Source organism: Muntiacus reevesi, chromosome 2 (genome assembly GCF_963930625.1).
Source record: "Muntiacus reevesi chromosome 2, mMunRee1.1, whole genome shotgun sequence".
Classification (NCBI taxonomy): domain Eukaryota; kingdom Metazoa; phylum Chordata; class Mammalia; order Artiodactyla; family Cervidae; genus Muntiacus; species Muntiacus reevesi.
In genome coordinates, this window is record NC_089250.1 from 177,490,494 (window position 1) to 177,505,233 (window position 14,740).

General features: G+C 44.9%; 1 non-coding gene across 1 annotated transcript; it reads left to right on the top strand.

Annotated features, from left to right (window-relative positions):
• Positions 1-9,089: 9,089 nt before the first annotated feature.
• TRNAG-CCC (transfer RNA glycine (anticodon CCC)) lies at positions 9,090-9,162 on the top strand. Its single transcript has one exon. It is a non-coding gene; the product is annotated as a tRNA-Gly (tRNA).
• Positions 9,163-14,740: the final 5,578 nt, after the last annotated feature.

The following is a 14,740-nucleotide window of genomic DNA, read 5'->3' on the forward strand; positions in this document are numbered from 1 at the left end:
GACCCGAGCACCCGAAGAAGGCCCTGGCCACTGGACTACCCACCTCCGGGTCGTGGATGGGCGGGGAGACGAGATGGCACATCGCGGTGTGTGAGAATGGGACCGGTTTCCACGTCAACACCCTCTCCCTGTCCCTGGTCCCTCCCCACCCCCACTTTTTGTTGTTGTTTTAAACTCTACTTTGAGATGGAAGTTTCCATGACACATCAGCTGTCTTTCTTTTGTAAACCCCAAGTATGTGAATTTTCAAACAATTGCAAAGAACAAATTCAGAATTCCCTATGTAGCATTAACTAAATTAACTTGTGGCGCTAGTGGTAAAGAATCCGTCCCGCGAGGCAGCAGACATAAGTGATGTGGGTTTGACCCCTGGATTGGGAAGAACCCCTTGAAGAGGGCATGGCAATCCATTCCAGTATTCTTGCCTAGAGAATCCCATGGACAGAGGAGCCAGCAGGCTGTGGTCCATGAGGTCGCAAAGAGCTGGACACGACTGAAGCGACTTAGCACACACAAATTAACTTGAAGTGTTTTCATATAGCTAGGTCAGAATAAGGTGAGAATAAACTTTTTATAAAAGCACTGTGGAAGAGCTCACAGTAACTTTTTCCTTACGTTATTTTTTAGTACACATCCACTGCTGACATTGTTCCTTTTGGTGTTCTGCTGTGTCCAGGTCTGTCCGGAGGTGGCCTCTCCTGTAGAAAGTTCTGGGGTAGAAAGGTGATGATAAACGTGGCGTATGAAACCTATGAAGTTTCAGGACTGTGAAAGATGGCCATATATAAACAGTTCTATTTCCGAAGCAATTAGAGAAATAAGATACTCTTGAATAAATTGTTTCCATGATTGAATTATAAAAAGATCACTCATTTGAAATATTTTAAGTGTATCATTTTGGCAGTGAAAACTAAGGCAAGCCTGTTTTTAAAGTTCTGATGTCTATATGCATGTTCTTCTTTTTTGCCTTAATGGATTCTGTTCTTAAGGACTAAACAGCATAGTCACTTTAAATTTAGAAACAGGGTATAGTGCAAAATCGTGGACTTGGTTATTCACATTTGGAAATCATGAAGTCTTTTTCACATGGAATGGATGTTGAGATCTTAAAGTGATTATGAAGTTGCCAGCCTGTAGAGAATAAAAAACTAAGAAGCTTGTGTTTACGTCGATTATTCTTACATGACTTGATTTTATAGCTAGGAAGCAACACATGTATTTTGGAGCTTTGTGTGTATTCTAGGCCATTCCCTGTAATTTCACACAGAATAAGAAATGTGGAGACTTCCCTGGTGGTCCAGTGGATAAGACTCTGAGTTTCCACTGCAGGGGGCCCGTGTTTGATCCCTGGTCAGGGAACTAATTAAAATTTGATTAAAATTGAAAGACGCTCCTTGGAAGAAAAGCTGTAACAAATCTAAACAGTTTATTAAAAATCAGAGACACTACTTTGCCGACAAAGGTGCATATAGTCAAAGCTATGGTTTTTCCAGTAGTCACATATGAATGTGAGAGTGGGCCCGTAAGGAAGGCTGAATGCGGAAGAATTGATGCTTTTGAACTGTGGTGTTGGAGAAGACGCTTGAGAGTCCCTTGGGCAGCGAGGAGATCAAACCAGTCAATCCTGAAGGAAGTCAGTCCTGAATATTCATTGGAGGGACTGATGCTGAAGCTCTAATCTTTGGCCACCTGATGTGAAGAGCAGACTCCTTAGAAAAGACCCTGAATCTGGGAAAGATTGAAGGCGGGAGGAGAAGGGGACGACAGAGGCTGAGATGGTTGGATGGCATCACCGACTCAATGGACATGAGTTTGAGCAAGCTCCGGGAGTTGGTGGTGGACAGGGAGGCCTGGCGTGCTGTGGTCCACGGAGTCGCCAAGAGTTGGATACAAACAACAACAGCAGGGAACTAAGATCCCACAAGTGGCTCAGTATGGCCAAAAAAAAAGTGTTTTAAGATTCACTTTGCACTTCCCTGTAGATAATTTTAAAATTCTTCTTAAGCTTTCCAAGGAGAAGAAGTAGAAGGAAGGGATCTCCTAAACCATCCATATGAACTCAGAGCTGGAACTGGCTCTCCAGCACCAGTCAGTGCTGGAAGCTTGGAAACACAGCCTAGCCAACTCATCCTCCATACGTTCAGTGTGGCCATTTGAAGCTAGAGGCCTCAGTAAGATGTCACAGGATGCTTGCTTCTGGTTCCAGAATGTTACTTCTCCCCCCCCCCCCCCAATTTTATGGAAACTTGGATGCACTGGGCCAGTTTAAACAAAGCATCTGTTCATGTTTCATTTGTACTTCACATTCTGCAAACTCCACAGAGCTGTGTATCTACATGACTGAAATGTGATTAGAAAACTTGTTTGCCAAGGGCCTGACTGCTTCTTAAAGGTCATCTTCATAGGGTTAGTTTCCTTTTTAAATGAACATGTGCCATTGAGCGGAAGGCATCTTGGAGGACTGGTGACTTCTGGTCAACAGCAGTTGTTGAAGGAGCAGGCATGGCTGTGGTTCTGCTTTGCCTGTGTTTTGAGTAGCTTCTTTACAGTTCATTTTTTAAATTGCTTAGGTATATAACACAAGGGATTTTTATAGGGGAGCTGTGCCTTGCCACAGTATCAGTATAATTCTGCAGTTAACTTGAATGTGTTTAGGTTTTTTTTTTTTTTAAGGAAGTGCACTTAACTTGTTTTTCCGTCCTCATTTACCTACAGAGCATTGTTTCTATCAGAAACAGGTAATTTGCTTCAGAATTGGAAGTAGGCTCTGTTTTCCTTCTCTTAATGCTGGTCTTGTGTGTTTAAGATTACAAGCACTTCGCCGCTGCTGTTTGTCCAAGGTAATCTGGAGAAAGCATCGAGTCTCTGTGCTACTTTTTATTTTTTATTTTTTTCCCAAGAGTGACTTTTTTTTGAAGTCTTTATTGTTTTGTTACAGTATTGCTCCTGGATTTTTTTTTTTTTCTTTTTAATGTTTTTGTTTTTTGGCCAGGAGGCTTGTGGGATCTTAATGCCCTAACCAGGGATCAAACCCACACCCCCTGCATTGGAAGGCAAGATCTTAACCACTGGACCACCAGGGGAGTCCCTCTGTTCTCCTTTGACTTAAATTGCTGTATTAGTCATTCTCCAGAGAAACAATAGAATCTACAGGTACAGATATGCGAAGATTTATCACAGGAATTGGTTCATGAGATCATGGAGGCCGAGAAGCCCCACTGTCTGCCATCTGCGGACAAGAGACTCGGGGAAGCCAGACATCATCCAGTCCAAGTCCCAAGGTCTGAGAACCAGGGGCATCCATGTCCACAGGCAGAAGAGGGACCCTTCAGCTCAAGCAGAGCAAAATCGCCCTTTCTCATTTTTGTTATAGTAACTTCTAGTGTTTTGGATGATGGCCACCTGCATTGATGAGGGTGATTTTTTTTTTTCATATTAAGAGTCCTGAGTTTTATTTAGCATTTTATCGGAGGCTTTAGTAAGAGTAAAAGAAAATGAAGATCAATTTCATATTCAATTTTGAGTCTTGCGATAGCGAAAGCACATAGACTGTAACAACCTTGGGAATATGAAACGCCTCATCAGTCAGTTCAGTCTCTCAGTCATGTCCAACTCTTTGCGACCCTGTGGACTGCAGCATGCCAGGCTTCCCTGTCCATCACCAACTCCCAGAGCTTACTCAAACTCATGTCTGTTGAGTCAGTGATGCCATCCAATCATCTCATTCTCTTTCGTCCCCTTCTCCCACCTTCAATCTTTCTCAGCATCAGGGTCTTTTCCAATGAGTCAGTTCTTCGCATCAGGTTGTCAAAGTATTGGAGTTTCAGCTTCAGCATCAGTTCCTCCAATTAATATTCAGGACTGATCTCCTTTAGGATTGACTTGGATCTCGTTGCAGTCCAAGAGACTCTCAAAGAGTCTTCTCCAACACTACAGTTCAAAAGCATCAATTCTTCGGGGCTCAGCTTTCTTTATAGTCCAACTCTCACATCTGTACATGACGACTGGAAAAATCATAGCTTTGACTAGATGGACCTTTGTTGGCAAACGCCTTAGAGTACACAAGAAAACACTATAAGGACTTCTTGTCCAAAGGAGGTAATCTGAGTATCTGCAGAGTCATTCTAATCTGAAGACTCCAACATCCGTTGTTCTGTTTTTCCCGGTTTTAACCTGGAACTCCAGACAAAACAAGCAATACAAAAAGCTTTTCTAGGCAAAGGGGGGTCTCCTGCTACCGTTGCTGTGTAGTCACTAAGTCAGTCGTGTCCAACTCTTTTGCAACCCCCGTGGACTGTAGCCCACCATGTTCCTCTGTCCACGGGGTTTCCCAGGCAGGAATACTGGAGCGGGTTGCCATTCCCTTCTCCCTGAGGAGGGTGATCTTGACTCAACCTGCAGATTCAATTGCTAATAATCTCTTCTGGAAATACTCTTCCCACACCCAGAACGCATATTTTACCGGCTATCTGGGCATCACTTAACACAGTCAAAATGATGCGAAATTAACCATCACAGTTGCATCGCTGCCTGTTTTCTACTGAGTTCTCAGATGCATCATAGAGTCTAGCTCTGGGTTCCCTGGTGGTCCAGAGGCTGAGACTCCGAATTCCCAATGCAGGGGCCCCGGGTTTGATCCCTGGTCAGGGAACTACATTCCCCATGCTGCAACTAAGACCCGTTGCAAGCAAATATATAAACAAATATATTTAAAGTCTAGTTCTTTGTAGAACGGCTAAGGGGATATAGCTAGGACGTGGCGCTGTTTCTTGTCAGGCCCATCAGCCTTCTATGACCTGATAAGGACTCGTGCCTGTTCCGAAAAGCCTCCTTTATGAGGGTGATCTGAGCAAAGAGGGGAGCTGGCTGAGTTTCCACGAAGCTACTTTGTTCTCTATGGGGCAAGTCCAAACATACATATGTCTGAATTCACTCAGAACTTGAGGTTGCAGCGGTAAGGGAAACAGTCATTTTCCAGCCCCGTGGTGCCTTGGGGAGAGAAGACTGAGGCAGATTCTGGTCCCTGTGTCCGGGTGAGTGGCAGGCAGGGTTCATCGTTCAGTTACTGGTCACATTTCCTATTCCACTGTGTAAGATCGAGATTTTTATTATATTAAAAAAAATGATTACTTTAAAATCTCTGTTTTACTTATTTGGCTGCATTGGGGGCAGCACGCCGGCTTCATTGCTCCAGGGCATGTGGGGTCTTAGTTCCCTGACCAGGGATCTAACCCACATTCCTGGCATCGGAAGGTGGATTTTTAACCACTGGACCACCAGGGAATTCCCTCAAGTAACTATCAAGTGGCCTTTTTCACTCTGGGCAAATTCCAACAGAACATTCTGTCTCCCTCTGAACAACTGAAATCCGTCCCGGGGGGTGGGGCACCGCTGCCCAGACTCTCTGTTTTTAGTAATCTTGGTAATTCAGGGTAATTTCAGTGTAGTTGCTGGCTAATTCAAAGGGACTGAATGAGCGGGCTGGAAAGCCAGCCCCGCAGTGGGCCTGTGAGGTCCATTTTTGCCACATGAGGGAGCCACCTGTTCACTTAGGGTGTGTTGTTTTTGTTTTTTTTTTTCCCTTCTTCCCAGTTATTTTGTTTATCCAAATTCTTAAGCAAAAATGAACGTGAAAACACAGGCATAGGTTCAGTTCATTGTGGTTTGTTAAGCTCAGTGACGGTGATAAGACTGAAACTAAGTCAACACCCACAGCTGGTGCTCTGAAACCAGAAGGTCCACGTGTTAGAAAATGAATTTTGGTGGTTTTGTTTTTCTTTGGGAGAGCGACTTTCAGTATGAAACCACATTTTCACCCCGTATCAAAAGAATGGTGGTTTTGTCAGCGTGTTCTCTTCTGCCCAGAGCAGCTGAGCCCTGACAGGCCCCTTTAGAAGGGTCAAGGTCTAGCTTGGACCCACAGTCCTGAGCCCTGTCCACGTGTGAGAGCTTCTTGGAGACCCTTGAAGGGAAACTTGCCTCCCCATACAAGTCATTTCTTCACTACAGAAATCACAGCTTTAGATTTCTTTGGCGGCTCATCATGAAATCCTTTTAAAACGTCAGAATCTGTTAAAATATTGGGAGCTGCTATTATTCTATAATGTCAATGAATGATTGCTCCTTCTGGTGCATTTTGGTAAAAGACCTACTGGAATTTTTTAACATGATAAATTGTGATAATAGATATATATAAATAGCGTACCAGTGATTTAATTCTTGGAAACGTTCTGAGTACCACTTAGGACTTATTAAAATAAAAGCAGTTTGTTTGAATAAACTCCAGGCTTCCTCTTTGTGAGATATTTCCGTTCGGGTCTCTTGGGGAAAAATTGCTCGGATATTGTTCCCTCTCTCCTGCCCGATTCAGACACGTAATATTCAAAGCTCCTCAGAGATTTTGCAAAATTCCAAAGTCTGGCCTGAATTTCTTGCAAAACTCATGTCTTTATGGTATGAAGCTCATGTATTTATGCACATGGTTCGTCCCCATGTTTACACTTCTGTTAAGGTGTTTTAGAATGAGGATGTTTTATTAAAAGAGAAACTAACAATAATGTTCAGACTCCTAAGAACATCCTTTTGTGGACCTCCCAGCTCTGCAGCATGAAGGGGCAGCTGGCCAGAACAGTCACTCAATCTTCAGAACGATGGTTCTCATTTCAGTACCAAGGACATGGAGGCCAGACGGCCTAGCTAGTAACTGGCAGAGACATGATTTAAACAGTTGACCGACCTCCCTGGTGGTCCAGTGGTTAAGAACCTGCCTGCCAATGCAGGGGACATAGGTTCGATTTCTCCTCTGGGAAGATCCCACAGCTACAAGGCACATGAGCGCCAAGATTAAAGAAAAAAAAAAAGATCTTGAATGAATATAAGGTATAGACTTTATATCCAATAGGGTAGAAGCTACTACAAGTGATTACTTAAAATTTTTCTCAAATGTATTTAATTTTTTAAATTATGAAAGTATGATAATACGTTTTCAGGAGACTTGTAAAGTACAGAACAAGATTACATATAGTTCCACTCTATATTACAATTAATTCTTAAGTAGATAAATTAAGATTTTTAGTTGAAATTTTAATAGCAAACTCTCAAAAAATAATAGAATGAATATATAGAAAAGTATATTTCTATACAGATGGCTAACAAACACATGAAAAGATACTCAACATCGCTCATTATTAGAGAAATGCAAATCAAAACTACAATGAGATACCACCTCACACCGGTCAGAATGGCCATTATCAAAGAGTCTACAAACAATAAATGCTGGAGAGGGTGTGGAGAAAAGGGAATGCTCTTGCACTGTTGGTGGGAATGTAAATTGATACAGCCACTATGGAAGACAGTATGGAGACGCCTTAAAAAACTTGGAATAAAACCACCATATGACCCGGCAATCCCACTCCTAGGCATGTACCCTGAGGAAACCAAAGTTGAAATAGACACATGTATCCCAGTGTTCACTGCAGCACTATTTACAATAGCTAGAACATGGAAGCAACCTAGATGTCCATCGACAGATGAATGGATAAAGAAGCTGTGGTACATACACACAACGGAATATTACTCTGCCATTAAAAGGAACACCTTCGAGTCAGTTCTAAGGTGGTGGATGAACCTGGAACCTATTATACAGAATGAAGTAAGTCAGAAAGAGAAAGAAAAATACTGTATTCTAACGCATATATATGGAATCTAGAAAAATGGTACTGAAGAACTTATTTACAGGGCAGCAATGAAGAAATAGAGAACCGACTTATGGACATGGGGAGAGGGGAGGAGAGGGTGAGATGTAGGAAAGAGTGACATGGAAACTTACACCACCATCTGTAAAATAGCCAACAGGAATTTTCTGTGTGGCTCAGGAACTCAAACAGGGGCTCTGTATCAACCTAGAAGGGTGGGGAGGGAGACGGGAGGGAGGTTCGGAAGGGAGGGGTATGTGTGTACCTATGGCTGATCCATGGTGAGGTTTGACAGAAAACACCAAAATTCTGAAAAGCAATTATCCTTCAATAAAAAATTAATTAAAATAGAAAGTAGAAAGGACATAGCAGACCTGAAAAGCATCACGAACCAATTCAACATAAAATTAAGATTTATACAATTTTCACACAGCAGGAGGATACAAATGCTATTCAACTTCCCACAGACTTTAAACCTGGGGACACTGGAACATATCCAAGGACATAAGACAAGGTGCAAAAAAAAAAAAAAAAGACAAGGTGCAAAAATTTCGTAATCGAAATGTATTGAAATCATACAGACTGTGCTCTCTCATCGCTATGGAATTATGATAGAAATTAATATCAAAATATATTTGAAAATAATGCACATATTTTCAAGTGCAATGTGACATTTACCAAGAGAGATCTTTGACTTAGCCATTGAAAGCCTCAAAGTTACAAGACTGAAAAAACAGAGGGTGATTGCAGAGAAGAAGGCATTTAAATGAGAAATTAATATAAAAGTGAGAAATTAATATCAAAGATACTTTAAAAACCCATGTATTTGGAAATTAAATGTCCACTTTTAAATGATGGGTGTATCTAAGAAGGCATAACAAGGAAAATTAGGAAATATTCTTAAATTTTAACTGAAATATATAAAATCTAAAATTCAGTTCTCACTCATGATAGCCACCTTTCAAGGGCTTGACGGCTAGAGGGACTCATGGCCACTGCTTCGGGCAGTGCAGAGAAAGACCATTTCCACCGTCACAGAAAGTTCTGCTGGACAGTCTGTTACAGACAGACATGTGACAATTCTGCTTCTTCAAGATCTTTACTATGATATGGTGTGTGATTTTTTTTTTTTTTTTTTTTGCTTTTAACACCCATCTATGTAAGACAAAAACCCCATTCTCCTGAAGTGGGGGAAAAAAGATCACGAGTTTGCACATGGTTTCCCGTAAGTGTTTGCTCTACAGAAAGGGATTGTCTTAGGCTTTGCCTTTTAATCTTATTCACGAGTGTATCAGGCAGGGTTCTCCAAAGAAAACAGAACCAGTAGGCTATTCATGGATACGGAAGAGATTTATTATGGGAATTGGCTCATGCGATTATGGAGGCTGAGGGACTTCCCTGGTGGTCCAGTGGCTAAGACACTGCACTCCCAATGCAGGGGTCCCCGGTTCAACCCCTGGTCAGGGAACTAGATCCCACATGCTGTAACTAAAAGACCCTACATGCTGCAACTGAGATCGAAGAGGCTGTGTGCCTCAACTAAGACCTGGGGCAGCCAATAAATAAATTTAAAAATACCGCCCCCCCCCCCCGCCAGAAAAATGATGGAGGCTGAGATGTGTTATGATATGCCATCCATAAAGCTTCAATACTTTGGCCACCTGATATGAAGAGCTGACTGATTGGGAAAGACCCTGATGCTGGGAAAGATTGAAGGCAGGAGGAGAAGGGGACGACAGAGGATGAGATGTTTGGATGGCATCACCGACTCAGTGGACATGAGTTTGAGCAAGCTCCCGGAGTTAATGATGGACAGGGAGGTCTGGTGTGCTGCTGTCCATAAGGTCCCAACGAATCAGACACAACTTAGCGACTGAACACCAACAACGTGCCATCCATGAGCTGGAGAACTGGGACAGTGGGTGGCTTAACACTCTTGGACCAGAAGTTGAAGCTCTGATGTCGAAGGGCAGGACACAATGGATGTTTCAGCTCAAGAAGGGGACAGAAGAGTCTTCCTCTGTCCTTTTCTTTTCCTGTCCGGACCCTCAGTGGATTGGGTGATGCCAGCCCACTTTCAGCCCATCTTTACTCAGTCTACTGATTCAAATGCTAATCCCTTCCAGACACACCCTCAGAGATACACCCAGAAATAATGTCTCACCGGCTCGCTGGGCGGGCGTCCCTGGGCCCAGTCAAGCTGGCCCACAGTTGACCTTCACAACAAGACTGTCCTCATTCTCTCTGAAGGAAGCACATGGAAGTTGGACAAGCACCATGCCTTCCGGGACAGAGACTGGCATTACCTCTTTGTCTTTATTTTCTATGATTTTGAATACTTTATTTTTTTAATTTTAAAAGCAAATTTATTTTTTAATTGAAGGAAAATTGCTTTACAATATTCGGTTGGTTTTTGCCATACAACGGGGCGAATTGACCATGATTATACATATATCCCCTACCTCTTGAACCTCCTTCCCCTCCCCCACACCACCCCTCTAGGTCATCACGGAGCTCCAGGCTTGGCTCCCTGTGTTGTTGTGGTTTTTTTAATTGTTATTTTTTTAACAATTTTTTTTTTTTCCCAAATTGAAGTAGAGTTGATTTCCAGTGTTGTGTTGGTTTCCGGTGTATAGCATTGATTAAGTTATATATATATTTATGTGTTACTATATCCAGCGGCTTCCCAGGTGGCTTGGTGGGTGAAGAATCTGCTTGCAATGAAAGGGATGCAGGCAGGTGTGGGTTTGATCAGATGGCATTTCCCAGATGGCGCTAGTGGTAAAGAACTATCTGCCAGTGCAGGAGATGTAAGAGACTTGGGTTCGATCCCTGGGTCGGGAAGAACCCCTGGAGGAGGGCATGGAACCCACTTGAGTATTCTTGCCTGGAAAATCCCATGGACAGAGGAACCCGGTGGGCAATACTGCAGAGGGTCGCAAAGATTCAGATATGACTGAAGTGACTAAGCTATCTCTCTCTCTCTCTCTATATATATATATTATATTTATCTCTCTCTATATAATATATATTCTTTTTCATATTCTTTTCTATTATTATTTATTACAGGATATTGAATACAGTTCCCTGTGCTATACAATAAGATCTTGTTATTTATCTATGTTGTATACAATAGTTTTCATCTGTTAATCCAAGGCTCCTACTATATCCCTTCCTGCCTTTCCCCTTTGGTAACCGTGCATTTGTTTTCTATGTCTATGAGTCTATTTCTATCTTGTAAATAAATTCATTTGTATCATTTTTTTTAGATTCCACATGTAAGCCATGTATCATGATATTTGTCTTTCTCTGTCTGACTTCACCTAGTGTAATAATCTCTAGGTCCATCCGTGTTGCTTCAAATGGCATTATTTCCTCCTTTCTCATGGCTGAATAATATTCCACTGTGTATATACCACACCTTCTTGATCCATTCATCTGGTTAGGCAGCTTGCATGTCTTGGTTATTGTAAATAGGGCTTCTGTGAACATTGGGGTGCATGAATCTTTTCAAATCAGAGTAAAACTGTATTTTAGAATGAAGGGCCTACCCCCCGAGCTTTTTGTGCTGAATTCTAAGTGTTTTATTGTCCAGTGGCCATGGGTCTTGAAGTCTCTTTCAATCTTGCACCTCTGGAAACATGTCATCTTCTAGTAGGCTGTCACCCAGCCTGGGTCTGTAGGAGAGGGGCGCGTGCTACAGGTCAGACTCATGTTGAAAGCGTGACCTTGGTGCTCGAGTTCACTGGACTGGAGATGATTCCTGGGAACATCCTGTGCCGACCCCCTGCAGAGCCACGTGGGGACTCAGAACGTGAGAGAGGACAGCGTGAGGCATGGAGGCGGGTCTTGGAAGTCGTTGCCCCCTAGACCTTGGGCTCCTTCCAGCTCCAGGCTGGACTCGGCCTCCCCCTCATCACCTCTAAAAATAGGATTTGGAAGTTCTCCCCCGTGTGACATAATGCATCTCTTGATCATAGGCAGGAAGTGAATGCTTCCCTGCCAGGCCCGCCAGGTCCCCGGGAAGTGGGCTGGGAGGGATATTCCTCTTCTGTTTCACCATTGAATGTTTTGGGGCACTTACTCTAAGCCTGCTTTCTTCAACGAAAACACGATGTCTCTTTGAAATTACACAGCAAAATAGATGGCCTGGATCCAGGTGATCCTGAATGTTTAGATGTCATGAACAACGTGTGGTCAAGTATGAGTCATCACGCCCTCCATCTGCCTGAACTCTGTCCTGGGCTTGGTGGGACTCATAAAAGCGGTGAGGGCATCTTGGAACGCGTTCAGAGCCTCCAGCGATTAGCGCAGACAGCAGAGTTTGGCTCCTTGACCTGATGGTGATGGAGAACTTGGTGCAACAGACCGCAGTCGGCAGGCCAAGGCTCGAGGTGTGTGATAACAGGAATATTGGTTTTCCGGGATTGGCAGTAAGAAGCCAAGGTCTTCAGTGCCTCACAGCTGCACCTCAGGTTCTAAGGATGAGCAAGACAGAAGTTGTTCTGTCCATCCCTGGGTTGGGGAGAAACGTGACTCTCAGACCAGATTGCCTGTGAGTGCTGAGGAATCTCCCTGGGGCTGGGGGGCATCCCGAAAGTGGCTCTCAGACCCCTGCTCACTCCCCGGCCAGCGCCCTGGATGGGGACCGGTGCTTCTAACACAGGAGCCTCCGCTCAGCCCAGCTAACTGGTTCACGGAGGCGTGCTGAGCCCCTGCGGGAAGCTGGCCAGGCCTGTGCCAGGAGCTGCAGTTTGCAACAGACGACTTGTTTGAAATGCCATTTCTGGGCTGATGGAGCAGGATGTCGCCTCCCTGTCCTGAGCAGAGACTGGAGCACTCCTAAGCCCCTTGTCCTTCTAACCCATGAGATCCAAAGTTCCCCAGTCTCGGATGAATCCAGCCCTCTGATGCCTCTGCACTATGAGGGCAGAGAGGCTGACAGTCTGGTCCCGCTCGTGCCCTGGCCTGCACCCATGTCTCCCAGCAGCCCCCGAGCTCTCATTGCGTCATCCAAGTCCATCCTCCCCTCTGTGGCTGAGGGCCAGTTCCCGCCACCGCCCTGAACACCAGCAGCAGCCTTGCCCTCCCTCCCTCAGCCATTTGCCCAAGAAAGCCTCTTCTTGTGTGTGCCCGCTGTTGATTCAGTGGTGCCCAACTCTTTGGGACCCCATGGAGCCCGCCAGGCTGCTCTGTCCATGGGATTCTCCAGGCAAAAATACTGGAGTGGGTGGCCATGCCCTCCTCCAGGGGACCTTCCCAATCCAGGGATGGAACCTGCGTCTCTTATGTGTCCTGTATCGGCAGGCAGGTTCTTTACCACTGAGCCACCTGGGAAACCCAAGACCGTTATCACCGCCACTCAGTTGTTTAAAACAAACTGTGAAAACAAACAGGGAACAAGAGATGAGAGTCAGGTTTTGCTCCGCTGCTTGAAGTAATTTGTTATAAGTCCTAATGGAAGCAAAACCCCACTTAAGATGACAAATGGGGGGAAGCCACAGTAATTGGATTTGCTATTAAGTGGGTGTATTGCTACCAAATTGAACAGAAAATTACTGGGAGCTCTTGGAGTGAGGATGATAGTGTCTCTGATGGTGGGGATGGGGCCTCGTCAGCCCTCGCTCTCTCGCGTCTTCCTGGTGGGCTGCAGCCTCCGTGTTTTCCCGGAAGTTCCCAGGTCCCTACAGACCATCTGGCCCTCGGGGGGACCCAGACCGCCTGGTGGTCGCAGTCTGGCACTTTTTTTTTTTCCTGCTTCTGACTCTGATTGCTCGAGATTCCCCATGGGATCTCCATCAGATCAGACAGTTGCCCCACCCCCGGTCACCACCCCCCCAAACAGGAGTGTGTTGTTGTGTTGAAGATGTTGCTGTGTGTACTGTGGGGGGAAAGGAGAATGCAAGCTGGCGAGGAAGAGAAAACGGGGGTGGGTGAGGGGAGTGGGGAGTTATCGTTTAATGCGGGTGGAGTTTCAGTTAGGGTCGATGACTGAGTTCTGCAGATGACCGTGTGGATGGTTATGCAACAAGGTGAATGGACTTAAAGCCCCTGAACTGGACGCTTACAGGTGGTAAACGTCATGTTACCTATTTTACCACAATAAAAGCTTTAAAAAAAATCTTTTTTGAATGGAGAAATAGCAGTTTCTGGGATCTTGAGCGATGTAGCTCAATCAGGTGGCGCGTGGCTCCAGGCGTCCATTCTTACGTGGAGCCCTCTCTGCCTGTCTCGACCGCTCTCCCAGCCTCCGTCTCTATTTCTGTCTTTGTCTCTGTCTGTCCCTGTCTCTCTATTACTTTTTTATTCGAGTTGCCTCCAAACGCTCCCCACCCTACAGTTCCCCAGCCATGGACCTTAACCATCTGTTATGGACGGAACTGTGCGTCCCCCAAATTCATGTGTTGAAGCCCAACCCCCAGGGTGGCATTTGGAGGTGGTTCCTTTGGGAGGTAATTAGGTTTAGATGAGGTCATGAAGGTACAACCCCCACAATAGGATTAGTGTCTTTATAAGAGGAGGAAGAGGGACTCCCCTGATGGTCCTGTGGCTAAAATACCATGTCCCCAATGCAGGGGCCCAGGTGTGATCCCTGGTCAGGGAACTAGATCCCACATGCCGCAAGTAAAGATCCCATATCCCTCTGCCACAACTAAGGCTTGCACAGCCAAATAAAAAAGTTTTTTTAAAGAGGAAGGAACTGGAGTTCACCCTGTCCCCCACCTCTCTCTCTCTCTCTGACTTGGGAGGACACAGCAAGAAAGTGACCATCTGTAAGCTGGCCGTCTATGAGCCGGGAAGAGGGCCCTCACCAAAAGATAAGTCTTCTTGACCTTAGACTTCCAGCCTCCATATCCGTGAGAAATAGATCTCCGTTGTTTAAACCGCCCAATCTCTGGTCTTCAGCCGTAGCAGTCCGATACAAGGCGGACACCTATCACCTGTAGGTCTGCAGACCTGGGCCCACTTCTGAGCCCTCTGCCTCTCAGAGGAAAGAGTGCCTGCAAGGATTGTTCCCTGCCTCCTAGAGGGTGTGTCACCCCCCC